Below are 14,049 nucleotides of genomic sequence, written 5' to 3'. Positions count from 1 at the left end.
TACTGCATCAAGTTAAAGGTTACTAGTGGGGCTCTTTTTAATCCACTAATTTACATTTTGAAATCTGCCCCTTTCCCAATATCAGAGGATATAGGAGTCAGCTCTGAGCATCCCTTTTCAATTTAGTTCAAATGATGTTATATCTAGAAGATATTCTTTCATATGTGATGTGGAATTTAGCTGTTTCCTAGCTTCCTCTATATTTGATTCTTTTTGTTCATTTCTGTGGCTTCAGGGAGAGGAATAAGGCAAACCTACTTTTATTTTACCATCCTTCCAGAAACTTATCTAATTTGAATATTTAAATACCTTATCAAATATTCATCAAAATATTGATTAAATAATGCATATTTAAATGGATAGAGGTATATTCTATGGAATTTTTTTTTAAAAAAACAAAAATGCAAACATCTAAAGCCTCTTCTGATATTCATTGTTGAGAGTACTTACCCAAGCTTTGTTCAAAATGTGAACCTTTGACACAGGCATGAGAAATCACATCACTCACTCCCTTACTAACCACTGGCTTAATAGGAGTCTTGGTCTTCTCTACATTACACTAGGACCCTATAAGAACACAGAGATAACAGGGGGGTAACTACTTAACCTGTACATACTATAGATACGTATTGACTAACTGGCATGGTGATTAGGTAGGTAACTTTGTTTGAACTATGAGCAGGAACCACAAATGATGGTTTGCACATGATTCAGGAAGAAATAACTTAAAGAGCAGCAGCAATACTTTTTAAGAGTATGAATTGCATGGTTAGGCACTACTTATTAACAGTGCCTGGACCACAATATGAACTTGCCCCAAGACCACTTGGCCTGGGTCACCAGACTACCCCATAACTCTTGTCACAATGGACTACTTATTCCTTTATATGTTGCACAAAAGTGCCTTTCCCCACAAAAGTCTCTACCTGAACATTTCCGATTCTGCCTGCCAATTTTACCCATTGCAATGTCCAATGTAAATGCTTTCTCTTCCATGAAGCCTTTATCATTGTTTTCTCCAGTCAAAATTAACCTTTCCCTACTTTGCATTTCTATTTTTCCATCTGCCCTTTACCCTCATTCATTAATTATTATTCAGCATCTACTATATGCCAAGCACTATTCTAAGGATTATGGATACAGTATTTTAAAGGGCACAATTATTGCTCTATGAGCTCATATTCAAGTGGATGATACAAAGTAACAAACAAAAATAACTGAATTTCAAGTACAGTTTGGTGCTATAAAGAAAAATTAAACTAGGTAAAGAGTTAGATGAATAGAATGACCGTATGGAAAGGGTTGGGGAAGACCCCTCTGACTAAGTGACATTTGAGCAGAGACCCACGTAGTGAGGGAGTGATCATGGTAAAATGAGGGAAGAGCCTCCCAAGCAAAGAGAACAGGTGCAAAGGCCCCACGGCAGGAATTAAATGCTTAGCATACTTAAGGAACAGCAGGAAGGCTAGCGTGGCCTAGAATGTTGGGGAGGGGGACAGTGGAAGGAGACGAAGTTTAGAAAGATAGAGGCCAGGTCAAGTACAGCCTTGTAGGCGGTAATAAGTACTTTAGTAACAAAGACTGCATCTCCAACTGCACCAGACATCTCATCATCCTTTTCTTTGGTGAACTCTCACCCTCCCCCATAGGGTTCTGTTAAATCTCTGTCACAACATCTTGCCGGTTCCCCTGCTGCAAAGTACATGACCCAGGTCAGATCCAGCACTATCCCCTCTCATCCAGTCCCCAGAGAGTAGATGGTCATGTGACTCAAGCAAGGTCAAAAGTTTTAACAATTGCATTGCTACCTTGTGCCAGGGGCTATCTGCATTCCTTTTACCACCAGTGATGAGAGTCCTCATTGTCAACCAAATGGTGCATAATCCAGATCCAACATCAACATCTTCTGCCAGCATCTACATTTTTGGATCACTCCTGGCACCAAATGTCACAGGTTGGACCTGGACCCAACTCTGAGAAGAATTACGGCATGTAGGAGTGTCCTTGTGATAAATACCTGAAAAGGGGAAGCAAAGAAGCAGAGTTGGGCAGAGGGAGAAGATGAGCCACAATGCAATCTCAGTGGAGGTCTCAGCCCTCTCTACAGAAAGTCTTGAAGCTGGAATGACCCTTCAGAGTTGTCTCAAGTTGGGACAAGAGGCCTAAACATTTATACCCCAAACATCAATCAGTCACTGGGGATGGGCCACTCTGGAAAGCAGGCATGGCTTGGGCAAGGCAGTTCTCTTCAACTGAGGCAGTACCCACAAGGGGCTGACATCTGAGGGCTTTCTGCCAGCAGCCCACCCAGGAAGGGGACCTGTTTCCTTCCTAAACAGGTATCTGGGTAACATACCAGGGTGCCTACATAGAAACTATGACTAGCAGTAAATAATGGATTTTTATGATAGTGTTTTAAAACACACATACAAATACATACACAATAAAAAATGTCAATGTTCAACTATTATGTTAATGCCTAAAAAGTTTCAGCTATAAAGCCCTCAATTCAGCCTAGAGGGTTGTGATGAGGATAATACATAATGAGAAACTGAAGTGCCTCATGTTGTCAGGGAGGGGAAAATTTCCCCTTACCCCTCTTGGTTCTTTTGGCTGGTCTAATAATTAAGCTGACACAAGGCAGATTAACAGGAGGAAAAAAAAAAACATTTAATTTTATATTTAGGGTGGTCCCATAGATATAGGATCCATAAAAGTGACAAAAGCAGGCAGCTTTTACACCTTTTAGACAAAGAAACAGTAAATTCGTGAAGAAATGACAAGACAAAGGGGTTTGGGCTTTGAGTAGTAAATTAGTAAAGAAGTAACAAGGTTTGTTTATACAGTCTTCTTGGCCCTGAATTCCCTGTCTCTAGTGATAATGATGTCTCTCTCCCTCTTGGTACAGTGACGGTACCTTTCACATGGGAGATTTATTTCCTGCTTTCAGGGGGACAAATGGAGATCAAAGTATCCTTCTTGCACCACCTGTGTCCTAAATAAGTTTAATTCAAAATGATTAATATGCCAAAGGGCATATTTTGAGGCAGCATGGTCTAAGCCTCATCAATGCCATACCTGGCACTCAGTAAATGTTTTCAAACTAAATCTAACAAAACTTGACCATTAATGCTCCAATTTGAAAATTCACATATAAATCCATCATCACAAACAGATGTTAATAAGGAATCTCATACTACAGAAATTCAATAAAGTTTCATTGAACAGGTCAGGGTTTTGACTGAAAACAGATGGAAAGATTGAAGAGATTTTTATGAAGTGCCTATTTACAAAGGAGTCAAGGTTAAGGAAAAACAACAAGGGGGAATGAAGTACCCAGTGACTGGCAAGAGCAGGAGGCTACTACCACCCCTAGACCAGATGGAGCAAAGGAAGGAACAAGAAGTCGCTGGAAACCAGAAAGTCCCAGCTGTAGGAGAGAGCTATCTGACAGGAGCTGTGGCTTTTAGCAGAGGATCAATGGCACAGAGAACCTGCCCAGTGACCTAGCAGACAGATGTAGGGAAATAAATTCTCAGCTCTCTATCTCCTCACCTTCCCATTTCTCGCTGTTGCCTTCCATTGGCCAAGCCCAACAAGAAGTCAGAGGACATAAAAGCCAGTATCCTGGGCACAAAGGAGAGTGATCTGTAGAGTCAAGGACTATCCATCAGAGCAACCTTCACAACTGCTTACTAAAATCTAAGACACAACATTGAGTTTTAGATATAGGTAGGTATGTTTATCAGTGTAAATGAAAAGATTATTCTTTTAAAGGACACTTTATTGACACAATATTATTAGCTTCAGTGGAAAGAGGTATGAACAGTGAGCACTTTAGTTCCTGTCTTGGCTGGAGTGTGGCTGAGGATATTACCAAAGTCAGAAAGGACTGGAGGAAAAAGAGAACAAGGAAGTAGAGGGGAAATAGCACATCTTTTGGAGATATAGGCACTTCAAGAATTTTGGTGGGAAAAGGGGAATTCCCTGGCAGTCCAGTGGTTAGGACTTGGTGCTTTCACTGCCCTGAGCCCGGGTTCCATCCCTGGTTGGGGAATTATTTAGATCTTGCAAGCTACACAGTCTTGGCAAAAAAAAAAAAAAAAAAAAAACAACTTTGGAGAAAGAAATATGGAAGGGTTATACTCTAGAGAGGTGGGTCCTGAGCACAGGCTCTTCTTCATGCCTTTGTTTAGTGGTCCGTACACAAGCGCTGCTGCAGAGAATCTGTATAGCCACTTCGCCCAAGTGGTCTCCCCATTTGACTTGGGTTTTCTCTCTCTTCATGTCTGAGGACTCCAAACACCAGTATTTATAATATGTTCTTTATGTGTCATCAATACTCCGTATCCACACATTTATAGTGTTACCTTTGGCTGTGGAGAGAACATAAAGCACATAACTGTAAGGTACGTGAAGGGGGTAGGGAAGGTTAGTTACAAGGAAGGCTCTGGGCAAGCTCCCTCCTTAAACAAAGCCTCTCAGCGTTACTAGGACCCCTTCTGCCTCAGGGGAGAAGGACCAGCTTTTAAGTCATGATTGTAACTGAAATATAGAAATGTCTCAGAGCCAAAGAATCCAAGTCCACAACCAGTATCACCCTAGCCCCTCAGCAGCCAGAGGCATATCCTTAAAGTATGTTATGACTGAAGAAGAGCCCCAGCTCCAAGTGTTCCTCCCCATCAGGGCATCCTTTTGACTTTTCCAAAGTCCTGTTTTCAGTCAAAGCTCTCCCTTAACCTTTGGGCATTAGGTTCTTCATCTGTTAAAAAAAAAAAATCATGCACTTTGTGATTTCTTAAATTCCTTCCAACCCTAAAATGTTCTTGAGAACGTGCCATTTAAATCACTGCACTTTTTCATTCACGTCTGTAAAGTTCACGATTGAAGTTTGAAAGCACCATGCAACACCACCATCTAGTGGAAAAAAGGAAATAATACTAGGGATAATTAATACAAACAAAATGAAATTTCACAAGGAGAAAGTAATTATGTAGAACATTCCAGGTAGTATTTCTTTTTTTTTGTTTTAATTAATTTATTTATTTTTAGCTGCATTGGGTCTTCGTTGCTGTGCACGGGCTTTAGTTTCAGAGAGCGGGGGCTACTCTTAATTGCGGTTGGGCGGGCTTCTCATTGCGGTGGCTTCTCTTGTTGTGGAGCACAGGCTCTAGAGCGCAGGCTCAGTAGTTGTGGCGCACGGGCTTAGTTGCTCCGCGGCATGTGGGATCTTCCCGGACCAAGGGCTCTAACCGGTGTCCCCTGCATTGGCAGGCGGATTCTTAACCACTGTGCTACCAGGGAAGCGCCTGTATTTCTTAACTTTTTATACATTGTGGGCCTCTTGGAGGTTCCCCCCAAAATGAAAAAGTCATATATACCTAAATTCTGCATACAATTTCAGGGAACATATGGCCCTGTCCAGGCCTCTCCAATCATGCATGGGCCACAGTTTAAGAACCTCCACTGTTTACATTATTTCAACCATTGGGAAAATAAAAAATGATACTATAATCATCAGGAATCAGTAGATGCTATAACAGATCTATGTCTCCCTTAAAAAAAAAAATCTAACCATAATTCAAACCTCTTTGTTCTTGGGAGGGATACATCATTGTATTAGGGTGGTTGGGAGGCAGGGTCCCACCTTCCATAGCAGAAGAGGCCAGATGCTTCTGCTTCCTACTCTTTGACAGGAAGGTCACCCACTTGGCCCATCATTTGCTCCCACCAATTTTGATTCTTGAGAGGGTGGGGGAAAGATACAGGGGAGACTGGAAAAGTCATTGAAGAAAGAAGTGGGAATCTAGCATTGTCAGTGTCCAGTGGCAGCAAAGCCAGTGGTAAGATCCTGGACTGACCTTTCCTTGGCTCAAACTCCATCTACCCACTCCCCTGCCCATTTCCATATCTTTAATCCCATCAGTTCTCTAAACTGTTTTGACATCCTTCCAATAAATTCCTTTACGGCTTAAGTCAGAATGTGTGGCTTACAATTAAGTTACACCAAACTTTTTGATTGATACACACACCAAATTCTTAGGGGTGACCCAAAAGTTAACCTTCATTCAATACAACATATTTTATCATTTACTTACCAGCACTTCTACTTAAAACAAAAGACAAAACTAAAATTTCCAGAAGCCACATCTCTAAAGATGATCAAGTATTGACAGTGCATTACAGCAGTATAGGCCAGTCTTGTATGCACACTTCTCTTAACTGATGACCCTATGTTTTGCTGTTTATACAAGAAGTCATTTCTTATTTTGTTATTTTCCCGTATGTTTCACACCAGAATTTGTTTAGTACAATCTCAAATACACTTTGGAACAAGATAAAGGATTCTATATATTTACATATTCACATAAGTGTTCCTGATGGTTAACTAGGATGAATTAAGAGTAGATGAAACATGTTCTGAGAAAAATTAATTGTAACTATAGAATCGTTTTTTAAGAAACTGCCACACGAAAGGGAAAGAACCACCAACAGGTTTGTGTGTGTTTTTCAAACCCAAACAGAATAGGCCTAATTTTTAAAAAGATTATTTTCCTGATATAAAAATAAAATTTTTTGTTCACTAAACTTATTGTGATAATCACTTCAAGATGTATGTAAGTCAAATCATTATGCTGTACACCTTAAACTTATACAGTGCTATAGGTCGATTACATCTCAATAAAACTGGAACAATAAATAAAATTTAAAAAATTTATGCAGGTATAGCTAAGACCATTTCCATATCATTCTGTTTAAGGAACTATATCCTCCACTTGTAGCTAAGTATACCTTGAAATACACAGTAGAATTGTTCATACCCTCTCATCTAGTAATACTACTCCTGGGTATCTGTCCTAATGAAATTATTTAAAATAAGAAAATATTTGCAATAATACTATTCACAATAGGGAAAAATAAATGAAATGATTTTATTCTAAAAAATGAAATGTATTGAATATTATATAGCCATTACTATGAATGAATCAGAAGTCTGCAATACCATGGGGGAAAATCATCATATATTTTTAAGTGAAAATAAATAAAATATTATACTGTACTATAAAAGAGACTAGGTAAAATTCATATTCAATAATGACTTTTTCTCATTGCTATTTTCTTTATTGATCTTAGTAATTTCTTAGCAAATATTTATTAAATGCATACTAAACACTGTGCAAGAAACTCAGCATATAAAATTGAAAGATTCCCCACCTCCAAGGAATGTCTGTGGACAGAGAAGAAGAAGGCAGACATGAAAATAATGAATCATAAAGCAATTAAAGTATCTGATAATTACTATAATTAAAATATGCAAAACAGTGAGGAAAAATTATGTCAATACCTAGGACTGGAATGTGGTAAGTGTATGTTTAACTTTTTAAGAAAATGCCTAACTATTTTCTAAAGTGGTTGTTACCATTTTACGTTGGACGGAGAAATCCAATTTCTCCCTGTCCTTGCCAACATTTGCATGGCCAGTCTTTATCAGTTTAGCCATTCTACTAGATACATAATTGTATCTCCTTGCGGTTTTAACTTCCTAATGACTAATGGTATTGTGCATCTTTTTCATGTGCTTATTTGCCTTCTCTGTATCTTCTTTGGTGAACTACCTGTTGAAACTGCCCAATTTCTAAATTGGGTTGTTTTTCCTATTATAGAGTTTGGAGAATTTAAGTGTTCTGGATACCAGTCCTTTATTAAATGTATGTCTTCCAAATGTTTTCTCGTGGTCTACAGCTTGTGTTTTCATTCTCTTAATAGTGTCTTTTAAAGAAGAGAAGTTTTAAATTTTGATGAAGCCAAATTTATCCTTTTGTTCTTTTAGAGATAGTAGATCTAAAAATTCTGGAAAACCAAGAAAGATTTTCTCCTGTTTTCTTCTACAAGTTCTATAGTTTTAGCTCTTATATTTTAAACTTATGATCCATTAGGAGTTAATTTTTATATATTATGTGAAGTATGGATCTAAGCTCATTATTTGTATATGGACACCCAATTGTTCCATCACATTTATTGAAAGGGGTATACTTTCTCCACCATATTGCCTTTGTGCCCTTGTTTTTATTTATTTATTTATTTTAACATCTTTATTGGAGTATAATTGCTTCACAATGGTGTGTTAGTTTCTGCTTTATAACAAAGTGATTCAACTATACATATACATACATCTCCATATCTCTTCCATCTTGCATTTCCCTCCCACCCGCCCTATCCCACCTCTCTAGGTGGTCACAAAGCACCAAGCTGATCTCCCTGTGCTATGCAGCTGCTTCCCACTATCTATCTATTTTACATTTGGTAGTATATATAAGTCCATGCCACTCTCTCACTTCGTCCCAGCTTACCTTTCCCCCTCCCAGTGTCCTCAAGTCCATTCTCTACGTCTGCGTATTTATTCCTGTCCTGCCCCTGGGTTCATCAGAACTTTTTTTTTTTTTTTACATTCCATATATATGTGTCAGCATATAGTATTTGTTTTTCTCTTTCTGACTTACTTCACTCTGTATGACAGACTCTAGGTCCATCCACCTCACTACAAATAACTCAATTTCATTTCTTTTTATGGCTCAGTAATATTCCATGGTGTGTATGTGCCACATCTTCTTTATCCATTCATCTGTCGATGGACACTTAGGTTGCTTCCATGTCCTGGCTATTGTAAATAGAGCTGCAATGAACATTGTGGTACATGACTCTTTTTGAATTATGGTTTTCTCAGGGTAGATGCCTGGTAGTGGGATTGCTGGGTCATATGGTAGTTATATATTTAGTTTTTAAGGAACCTTCATACTGTTCTCCATAGTGGCTGTATCAATTTACATTCCCACTGACAGTGCAAGAGGGTTCCCTTTTCTCCACACCCTCTCCAGCATTTATTGTTTCTAGATTTTTTGATGATGGCCATTCTGACTGGTGTGAGGTGATATCTCATTGTAGTTTTGATTTGCATTTCTCTAATGATTAGTGATGTTGAGCATTCTTTCATGTGTTTGTTGGCAATCTGTATATCTTCTTTGGAGAAATGTCTGTTTAGATCTTCTGCCCATTTTTGGATTCGGTTGTTTGGCTTTTTGATATTGAGCTGCATGAGGTGCTTGTAAATTTTGGAGATTAATCCTTTGTCACTTGCCTCATTTGCAAATATTTTCTCCCATTCTGAAGTTTCTCTTTTTGTCTTGTTTATGGTTTCCTTTGTTGTGCAAAAGCTTTTAAGTTTTATTAGGTCCCATTTGTTTATTTTTGTTTTTATTTGCATTTCTCTAGGAGGTGGGTCAAAAAGGGTCTTGCTGTGATTTATGTCAGAGAATGTTCTGCCTATGTTTTCCTGTAAGAGTTTTATAGTGTCTGGATTTACATTTAGGTTTTTAATCCATTTTGAGTTTATTTTTGTGTATGGTGTTAGGGAATGTTCTAATTTCATTCTTTGACATGCAGCTGTCCAGTTTTCCCAGCACCACTCATTGAAGAGGCTGTCTTTTCTCCATTGTATATTCTTGCCTCCTTTATCAAAAATAAGGTGACCATATGTGCGTGGGTTTAATTCTGGGCTTTCCATCCTGTTCCATTGATCTATATTTGTTTTTGTGCCAGTACCATACTGTCTTGATTACTGCAGCTTTGTAGTATAGTCTGAAATCAGGGAGCCAGATTCCTCCAGCTCCGTTTTTCTTTCTCAAGACTGCTTTGGCTATTCAGGGTCTTTTGTGTTTCCTTACAAATTGTGAAATTTTTGTTCTCGTTCTGTGAAAAATGCCATTGGTAGTTTGATAGGGATTGCATTGAATCTGTAGATTGCTTTGGGTAGTAGAGTCATTTTCACAGTGTTGATTCTTCCAGTCCAAGGACATGGTATATCATCATCTGTTTGTATCATCTTTAATTTCTTTCATCAGTGTTTTATAGTTTTCTGCATACAGGTCTTTTGTCTCCCTAGGTAGGTTTATTCCTAGGTGTTTTATTCTTTTTGTTGCAGTGGTAAATGGGAGTGTTTCCTTCATTTCTCTTTCAGATTTTTCATCATTAGTGTATAGGAATGCAAGAGATTTCTGTGCATTAATTTTATATTCTGCTCCTATACCAAATTCTTGGTTAGCTCTAGTAATTTTCTGGTAGCATCTTTAGGATTCTCTACATATAGTATCATGTCAGCTGCAAAGAGTGACAGCTTTACTTCTTCTTTTCTGATTTGGATTCCTTTTATTTCTTTTTCTTTTCTGATTGCTGTGGCTAAAACTTCCAAAACTATGTTGAATAATAGTGGTGAGAGTGGACAACCTTGTCTTGTTCCTGATCTTAGAGGAAACAGTTTCAGTTTTTCACCCTTGAGAACGATGTTGGCTGTGGATTTGTCATATATGGCATTTATTGTGCTGTTCATCATTGTTTGTTTGTTCTTTAGTTCTTCTAGGTCCTTGTTAAACACTTCTTGTATTTTCTCCATTCTATTTCCAAGATTTTGTATCTTCTTTATTATCATTTCTCTGAATTCTTTTTCTGGTGTACTGCCTATTTCTTCTTCATTTGTTTGGTCTGGTGGGTTTTTACCTTGCTCCTTCATCTGCTGTGTGCTTCTCTGTCTTGTCATATTGCTTAACTTACTGTGTTTGGGGTCTCCTTTTTGCAGGTTGCAGGTTCATAGTTCCTGTTGTTTTTGGTGTCTGCCCCCAGTGGCTTAGGTTGATTCAGTGGGTTGCATAGGCTTCCTGGGGGAGGGGACTAATGCCTGGGTTCTGGTGGATGAGGCTGGATCTTGTCTTTCTGGTGGGCAGGACCATGTCCAGTGGTGTGTTTTGGGGTGTCTGTGACCTTATTATTTTAGGCAGCCTCTCTGTTAATGGGTGGGGTTGTGTTCTTGTCTTGCTAGTTGTTTGGCATAGGGTGTCCAGCACTGTAGCTTGCTGGTCATTGAGTGGAGCTGGGTTTTAGCATTGAGATGGAGATCTCTGAGAGAGCTTTCACCATTTGGTATTACATGGAGCTGGGAGGTCTTTGGTGGACCAATGTCCTGAACTCAGCTCTCCCACCTCAGAGGCACAGGCTTGACACCCAGCTGAAGCACCAAGACCCTGTCAGTCCCACGGCTTCATTTCTATAGATTAGGGCTTTCCAGCTGGTAGAATTATAGATGTCCCTCAAGATATTCAGTCCTCTTATCCTTTGGGAAGGCCAAGCAAGTAGCTTGATCCTGGGCTCCTCAAATTTGGGCTGGCTTAAAGGCAGGCAGGCTGGAGATGTTGTGCCGCAATGCGTCTCCTCTGGACAGTGGTTCTCCAAGTGTGATCCCCAGACCAACAGCCTCAGCCTCCCCTGCGCATTTCTGTGCCCTTGTTTTTTTAAAAAAATCAGTTATCCCTAGATGTTGGGTTTACTTCTAGACTCTCTATTATGTTCCATTGATCTACCTGTCTATCCGTATGCCAATATCAAGCTGTTTTATGTACTATAGTTTTTTATGAATTTTGAAATCAGGTACTGTGAGTCCTCTAAAGTTGTTCCTTTTCAGAGTTGTTTTGGCTACTCTAGATCCTTTGCAATCCACATGAATTTTGTCAATATCTACAAAAAAGGCTTATGGGATTTTGACTGAGATTTTGTTAAATTAAGAGTCTGAAGAGAATGGGCTTCCCTGGTGGCGCAGTGGTTGAGAGTCTGCCTGCTAATGCAGGGGACACGGGTTCGAGCCCTGGTCTGGGAAGATCCCACATGCCACGGAGCAGCTGGGCCCGTGAGCCACAATTGCTGAGCCTGCGCGTCTGGAGCCTGTGCCCCGCGACGGGAGGGGCCGCGATGGGGAAAGGCCCGCGCACCGCGATGAAGAGCGGTCCGCGCACCGCGATGAAGAGCGGTCCCCGCACCGCGATGAAGAGTGGCCCCCGCTTGCCGCAACTGGAGAAAGCCCTCGCACGAACCAAAGACCCAACACAGCCAAAAATAAATAATAAATAAATAAATAAATAAGAAAATCCAAAAAAAAAAAAAAAAAAGAGTCTGAAGAGATCTGACATCTTAACAATACTGAGTCTTCCAACCCATGAACAAGTTTAAGTCGCAATTTGTTTTTTTAAGTCTTCTTTCTCTCAGCAATATTTTGTACTTTTCAGAGTATAAGTTTTTCCACATCTCTTGTCAGTTATTCCTAGGTATTTGATATTTTTAATGTTACTATAAACGGTATTTCTTTTAATATAGAATTGTATAGAAATACACTTTTTAAAAACTGACCCTGTATCCTACAACCTCGTTAAACACACTAATTAGTTCTAGTAGCTTTTGGTAGTAGATAGCTAATAATTTTGCCTTCCCCAGAATGCTTATGCTGGTAATATTACTTTGATATCCCTTTAGAGAATCATTTCTCTTCTATTCTTGGTCCATGTGTTTGGGGTGAATATTTGACACAGATTTGGCCAATTAGCATAGTGATTGGTAAAGAGATAAGCACATGACCAATTGATCCAATGAGAGTCAATCCTGGAGCTTACGAGGAAACTAGTGAGACAACGTTGCTTTTTCTAGCTGGTTTAAAGTAGGACATTACTCATTTCTAATTTAAGTCCATTGTGGTTACAGAACGTACTTTGTATGACCGGAAACATTTTTAAATTTATGGAGATTTCTCAAAAATAGAATTATCATATGATCCAGCAATCCCACTTCTGGATATATTCAAGAGAACTGAAATCAGGATCTCAAAGAGACATGTCCACTCTGTGCTTACTGTAGTATTATTCACAATACCCAAGATACAGAAACAACCTAAATGTCTATCAACAGATGAATGGATAAAGAAAATGTGGTACATACCTACAATGAAATATTATCTAGCCTTGAAAAGGAAGGAAACCCTGCCAAACACAACACCATGAATGAACCTGGAGAACATTATGCTAAGTAAAATAAACCAGTTACAGGAGGACAAATACTGCATCATTCACTTTATGAGGTATTTAAAGTAGTCAAAATCATAGAGACAGAGAATACAATAATGGTTGCCAGGGACTAGGGGGAGTGGGAAATGGAGATGAATAAGTTCTAGAAATCTGCTGTACAACACTGCACCTATAGTTAACATTATTGTATTGTACACTTAAAAATTTGGTGAGGGTAGACCTCATGTTAAATGCTCTTACCACAAGAAAAAATAAATTAATAAATAAATGTATTGAGATTTGTGTCGTGGTCTATCATGATATTCTGTGTGCACTTGAAAAGAGTGTATATTCTGCTGCTGTTGGGTGGTAAGTTCTATAAATGTTAATTAGGTCAATTTGGTTGATAGTGTTCTTCAAGTCTACAATATATTTGCTGATTTTTTGCTTACTTTTTCTATCAACTATTGAGAGAGAGGTATTGAAATCTGACAATATTGTGAACTTATCTTTTCAGTTCTATCAACTTTCACTTAAGTACTTTGAAGCTCCTTTAATTAGGTGCCTAAATATTTAGGATGTCAATTGATCCTTTTATTATTACTAACTGCCTGTCTTCATCCCTGCCTTTATAGCCATTGCTCTGAATTCTACTGCCATTCTAGTTTTTTGTTTGTTTGTTTGTTTACTAATAGTAGCATGGTATAACTTCTCCCATTTTTTAAAACTTTTAACCGATTTGTTTTCATATTTAAAGTACATTTCTTGTAGACATCATGTAATTGAGTCTTGATTTTTTTTATCCAGTCTGACAAGCTCTCCCTTTTAACTGGGATTTTTAGACATTAATATGATTATTGCTTTTGTTAGGTTTGAGTCTATGATCTCATTATTTGTTTTCTATTTATTTTGTTTGTTTCCATTTGTTCTTTCTTTTTTCCTCTTTTCTGCCTTCTTTTGAATTTTTACAAGTCTGGCTAGTGAGAACAGATACTACTACTGGCCCTTTATAAGCACCAGTCACTATTCCCTTTAATCCTTTCAGATGGTTCTTTTCCTGACCCCAGGCAGTTTCTGTGCATGCATGACCTGATCGGCACTCTGATGAGTATTCCAGGGAGACCGACAGATCTCTGGGGTTTGCCTGCTATGCAGATCTACCCTCTCTGCTCTT

The 14,049-nt window shown here is 38.7% G+C and overlaps 1 protein-coding gene across 2 annotated transcripts in view; it reads right to left on the bottom strand.

The window, feature by feature from the left end:
- Positions 1-2,486: 2,486 nt before the first annotated feature.
- YTHDC2 (YTH N6-methyladenosine RNA binding protein C2) overlaps positions 2,487-14,049 on the bottom strand; it is an 80,720-nt gene continuing 69,157 nt past the window's right edge. Inside the window, exon 31 of one of the 2 annotated variants that reach the window (XR_009007132.1) lies at positions 2,487-4,376. The gene's annotated coding sequence lies outside the window, so the exon portion shown is untranslated. The remainder of the gene's footprint in view (positions 4,377-14,049) is intronic. The other variant, XM_057540518.1, reaches the window with a different exon arrangement.

The sequence above is a fragment of the Balaenoptera acutorostrata genome, chromosome 2 (genome assembly GCF_949987535.1).
Source record: "Balaenoptera acutorostrata chromosome 2, mBalAcu1.1, whole genome shotgun sequence".
Taxonomy (NCBI): Eukaryota; Metazoa; Chordata; class Mammalia; order Artiodactyla; family Balaenopteridae; genus Balaenoptera; species Balaenoptera acutorostrata.
This window is presented reverse-complemented; position numbering and strand designations above follow the sequence as displayed.